This window comes from Gorilla gorilla, chromosome 18 (genome assembly GCF_029281585.2).
Source record: "Gorilla gorilla gorilla isolate KB3781 chromosome 18, NHGRI_mGorGor1-v2.1_pri, whole genome shotgun sequence".
NCBI lineage: Eukaryota > Metazoa > Chordata > Mammalia > Primates > Hominidae > Gorilla > Gorilla gorilla.
The window spans coordinates 74779472-74785471 of NC_073242.2; the positions used below are offsets into that span (position 1 = coordinate 74779472).

The following is a 6000-nucleotide window of genomic DNA, read 5'->3' on the forward strand; positions in this document are numbered from 1 at the left end:
TACAGAAGGAAAACAGGAGTTCAGCAAATACCCTATTGTTTGCATAAATTGTTAAGTGATCCACTCTTATAACTTAGGTTGGTGGGATCTCTTCAGAAATCAAAGTCCTCTGATACCATCAAAGGCCAAACATTGTGAGTAGCCATTTCTAAGCATAAGTAGTCTTAAGACTAATATTAACTTTCTTATGCACACCAGGTAGTAGAACATTGTTAAGGCAGGTACTGGATATCCACTCTACAGATAGAAATTGGTGACCTAACAGCACATCTTACTTCTTGGACTCACCAAGAATGTTGTTCCTACTCTACTGTTGCCTTTCTAAGTAGTTCAATTTTAGCATCAGAACTGCTGTGTGGGCTAAAGTAAGTGTGAACAGACGATAGAGTTCTGATGACCAAATCACAGAATAAATGTTTGGAAATTACAAGATTTTATGAATGTCTTATTAAGTATAGATTTCCAGCATTGACAGTCTCAATAATCTTCCTCTACATGTATGTGTAATGTTAAGACTCAGTGACCTTTGAGGATTTAGCTGAGAACTTTACCAAGGAGGAGTGGGCTTTGCTAGATTCCTCTCAGAAAAATGTGTACAGAAATGTGATATGGGAAACTTTCAGGAACCTGGCTTCTATAGGTAAGAATGAGTTTTTTTACTTTTTCAATTAAAGAGCAAGAATTTTTGGTCATCGGCACTCTTTCATGATTTAGAATGTGGAAAGGAAATACTTTGGTAAACAAGTCAGGCATGAGTGCAATGTACAATGAACCTAGAATCTAGTATTTTAAAAAATATATATAATTTATAATAATTTTTATGTGTTTGCATCCTAGAAAACAGATGGAATGGCCAGAACACTGAAGATCAACTCAAAAATTCTGGAAGTAATCTAAGGTAATTTGCACTCTGAAGAGGAAGAAATGTCCCTTGAGAGAATCTTAGCATATAATAAATTTTTAAAGGCAAGCAAACAAAACAAACAAGCACAACTTTAAATTTATCTTTTTTTAGAAAAAGAATACCAATAATAAATACTTCAATGTAACATAGTTGTTTAGTGTTTACAAAATAGTTCACTTTGAAACTGTAGTAACAAACTTCATATGTAAATATTATAATTATGATAATAGCTATAGGGACCTGTATTTTAGTCTAATCAATCTACTCAATTTCAAGCAATTCAGATATTGCAGAAAGTGTGTACTTTTCTGGGTACTGGTAGCAATGTAAATTCAAAACTTATTAATCAACTGAAAACTATTAAAACACCAACCATTAACAATATGCTTACAGATATCATATGGCAGAGACTGTAAAGGTGAAGAAACTTGTCAGTGTGGAGAAACCCTCAGTCCAATCCTAAATTTTAATCTGAGCAAGATAATTCCTACTGAAGTAAATCCATGTGAATGTAGTCTGTGTTGGAAAATCTTTATTTGTTATCTATTCCTTCCTAGGCACCTCGTATCTCACCGTGGAAACAAGCCATATGAATGTGAAGAAAATAGACAGAAGCCAGATAAACCTTAACAATGTCAGAAAGCCATCATTTTGTTCACACATCTTCAAGGACACATGGCATTGCACACTAGAAATGGACCTTATAAATGTACCATATGTGAAAAAGCCTTTGATTTTCCCAATGTACCTTATATACATCAGAGAAATCACACCAAACAGAAAGCCTATAAGTGTAAACAATGTGGTAGAGCCTTCAGCCACTTGGATTCTTTTGAGAAATGTAAAATAACTCACACTGGGACAAAACTCTATAAATGGAAGGTATGTGGTAAGGCCTTCAGATATTTCAGTTACCTTTGTAACCATGAAATCACTCATACTGCAGAGAAACACTATGAATGTAGACAATTTGGTGAAGCCTTTAGTTATTCCAGTAACTGCTCTAAACATGAAAGAACTCATACTAGAGGAAAACATGAATGTAATGAATGTGAAATCACATTTTATTCCCTCAGTTCCTTTCAAGCACATAAAAAACTCACATTGTTAAAAAATGCTATGCATGTACAAAATGTGAAAAAGCCTTCACTTATTCCAACTCCCTTCAGAAACATGAAAATCTCATACTGGAGAGAAACCCTTTAGATGTAAGAAATGTGGTCATGGTTTCAGTTATTCCTCTTACCTTCGATATCATGAGAGAACTCACACTGGAGAAAAACCCTATGAATGTAAAAAATGTGGTAAAGCCTTCGGATATAGTAGTTCCCTATGAAAACATGACAGAACTCATACTGGAGAGAAACCCTATGAGTGTAAGGATTATAGGAAAACGTTTAGTTATGCCAATCATCTTCGTAGCCATCAAAGAACTCACACCAGAGAGAAACCCTATGAGTAAGATTGTGGGAAAGCCTTCAGATCTTCCAGTTATTGTCAACAACATAAAAGGACTCACACTGGAGAAAAACCCTATGAATGTAAGAAATGTGGTAAAACCTTCAGATTTTATAGTTCTCTTCCAAAACATAAAAGAACTCATACTGAATAGAAACCCAATTAATGTAAGCAATGTGGAAAAGCATTTAATTTTTTCAGTTGATTTTCTCAGTTAATTTTCTCATTTGAGAATGTTTTCTTGTACTTATAATTTATTTAGGATTTTATTTTTAAGGATTGTTGAAGTTTTTAAAATATTTTTTGTTGGGATGATCCTTGTTTTTTAAAGTTACTCTGGCTGGGTATTGTGGCTCACACCTATAATCCCAGCACTTTGGGAGGCCAAGGTGGGTGGATTTTTTGAGGCCAAGAGTACAAGGTCAGCCTGGCCAATATAGCAAAACCTCGACTCTGCTAAAAATACAAAATAATTAGCTGAGTATGGTGGTGCATGCCTGTAATCACAGCTACTTGGGAGGCTGAGACATGAGAACTGCTTGAACCCAGGAGGCAGAGGTTGCAGTGAGATGAGATAATGCCACTTGCACTTCAGCCTGGGCAACAGAGGGAAACTGTCTCAAAAAAACAAAAAATGTTATTCTATTAATTGACTTTCAGATTTGACACCAATATTCTTTTTCTTGGTTAAATCTTGGTAATAAAGTGCAAATCTTTTTATATATTGGTAGCTGGAGTTTAATATTTTGTGGAGACTTTTTGCATGTATATTATAAGATTTGTGTACCCCAGTATAGCATATAGTGTATATTTAGTGTATAAACAGTGGACATACATGTGTGAATATGTATGTATAAATATATATAGTCACGTATCATTTAACTTCAGAGATACATTCTAAAAATGCATTCTCAGACAATTCTGTCAATGTAGAAACATCATGCAGTTTACTCAGAAAACTACACAATTTTACCTCCTACATACCTCATATATGCAATCTTATATGTGGTATGTCATTGACTGAGATGTTATGTGGCCAGTGAGTGTGATATGTTGTACAATGTGTAATTTTGTTCTTAAGTAGTGTTTATTATATACAACTATGTAATAATACATGTTACTAAAATACATGTACAGAATGTTCTCAATATCATTGATAGTTTCTTAAGAACTGTGACTTGAAGCAAAATGCTGTATGACATAGGAACTTTATTTTTGTATGTCAATCAGCCTGTGGCAAAATTCACTTTATAGTACACCGTTTGACTTAAAGTCACAGTTTTCAAGAATCTGTCAACAATATTAAGTGACAATTTTCTCTAGTTAGTGTTGTGATAAATAGTATATTACAGCATTATAGTACTATTCTATGTTACTGTAATCTTTACAGTTGGTAGTATGACATGATTCAGTTCCTAGCCAGCCCACAGAGGTAAACCAGTCACATCTTCCTTTGAGAATCAAGGAATATCTCACCTTCTTGATACTACAAAGCCTTCCCCTAACACCCTATGTTTATTCTCTTTGCTTTGAAGTGCAGTCCCTGGGTGGACCTGCAAAGCTTATAATACTTTTCTCCTTTTGACTGAGTATATGTAACTAATAAACTGTTGTTAATCTTATCTGTCTAGTAATGGATGTCATGGGCTTGACTGTCCCACTGGCACTAAGGTGCTAATTCCTCCCTTAACAATGAGTAGGCTACTGAAATAATTGACAACACAAAAAGAGTGGACCAAAAATGACTGAGGATGTCTTTTCAACTTTAACTAACTGCTCTTGGGTTACTGGTTCTATTATACACTGAAAGTCACCTGGTTCAGAGCCACCAATTGGTGAGCTTTTGTTTGGTCTGCACAGGAGTTTATGACCTTTATCAGGAGTTGCTGTCTTTATCCACACTAAAGGACTCTCATCTGTAGATTGCTTTGAGTAGTATAAACATTTTAACAATATTGATTATTTCAATCCATCAACATAAAATATTGTACTTTTCTTGTATTGTCTTTAATTTCTTTCATCAGTGTTTTATAGTGTTTATTGTAAAGATCTTTTACTTTTTTGGTTAACTTCATTCTGGGGTATCAAAATTGGTTCATGTCTACTGTAAATGGAATTTATTTTTAAATTTCATGTTCAGCTTGTTCACTGTTGACATGTAGAAATGCTACTGATTTTTTATGTTGATTTTGTGTCCTGCAACTTTACTGAATTTGTTTATCAGTTTTAATAGTTTATTGGCGAAGTATTTAGGTCTTTCCACATATAAATTCATATCATCTGCAAACAAGGATAATTTTTTTTTCTATCTAATTTGGATGCCCTTTATTTCTTCCTTTTATCTGATTGTCCTAGTTAGGACTTCCAGCGCTGTATTGAATAAACTGTGGCAAAAGTGGGCTTTTTTAATGTTACTAGATCTCAGAATAAAAGATTTTAGCATTTTATTTTCCAATATTATACTAGTTTTGGGTCTGTCATATATGGCTTTTATTATGTTGAAGTATGTTCTCTTTATATCCAGTTTCTTGAGGGTTTTTAAAAAATGAAAACATGTCAATTTTTATCAAACCCTTATTAACATTAAATAAAATGATCATATAATTTTAGTTCTTCATTCTCTTATGATGTAACTACATTGACTGACTTGCAAATGTGGAAACATTCTGTGACATAGCCACAGCGCAAGACATATCATGAACTCTGGGATAAGTTCATTTGGTCATTATGAATGGTCTAAATGTATGTTTGAATTTGGTTTGCCACTATTTTGTCAAGAGTTTTTGCATTAATATTCATCAGAGATATTTGCCTATAGGTTTTTTTAATGCATCTTTGGGTTTCATATCAGAGTGACACTCTGCATTAAAAATGTGAAGTTGAGTGTAGTCATTTTCATCAATGATCTTAGGTAATGCTTTTGGATAACTTGCTGCAGCTTCTATATTAGCACTTGCTGCTTCACTTTTCACTTTTTGTTTGCTTGGTTGGTTGGGTTTTTTTTTTTTTTTTTTGAGGTGCAGTCTCACTCTGTCACCCAGGCTGGAGTGTGGTGGCAGGATCTCAGCTCACTGCAACCTCTGCCTCCTGGGTTCAAGCGATTCTCCTGCCTCAGCCTCCTGAATAGCTGGGACTACAGGCACATGCTGCCACACTCGGCTAATTTTTTGTATTTTAGTAGAGACAGGGTTTCGCCATTTTGCCCAGGCTTGTCTCAAACTCCTGAGTTCAGGCAATCCACCTGCCTCTGCCTCCCAAACTGCTAGGATTACAGGCGTGAGCCACTGTGCCCAGCCCACTTTTCACTTTTATAGGGATAGCTTCTTTTCTTAAAACACATGAACCATGTGTTTTAAGAAAACTTTTTTCTGCAATTTTCTGACCACTCAGAGCCTTCATACAATTGAAAAGAGGACCTTGCTCTGGATTAGGCTTTGGCTTAAGAAAATGTTGTGTCTGATTTGACTTTTATCCAGACCACTAAAACATCTCCCTATTCATAATAAGGCTATTTCACTTTCTTACTGTGTGTTCACTGGAGAAGCAATTTTAATTTCCCTGAAAAACCTCTTATTATGTGTTCACTCAAGAAGCAATTTTAATTTCCTTGAAAAACCTTTTCTTTGCATTCACAACTT

At 34.6% G+C, this 6000-nt stretch overlaps 1 long non-coding RNA gene across 1 annotated transcript in view; it reads left to right on the forward strand.

Annotated features, from left to right (window-relative positions):
* LOC129527774 (uncharacterized) overlaps nt 1-4970 on the forward strand; it is a 29120-nt gene extending 24150 nt beyond the window's left edge. The window contains exons 2-3 of the long non-coding RNA XR_008672838.1: nt 838-898; nt 1462-4970. This is a non-coding gene — a long non-coding RNA (uncharacterized lncRNA). The remainder of the gene's footprint in view (nt 1-837; nt 899-1461) is intronic.
* Nucleotides 4971-6000: the final 1030 nt, after the last annotated feature.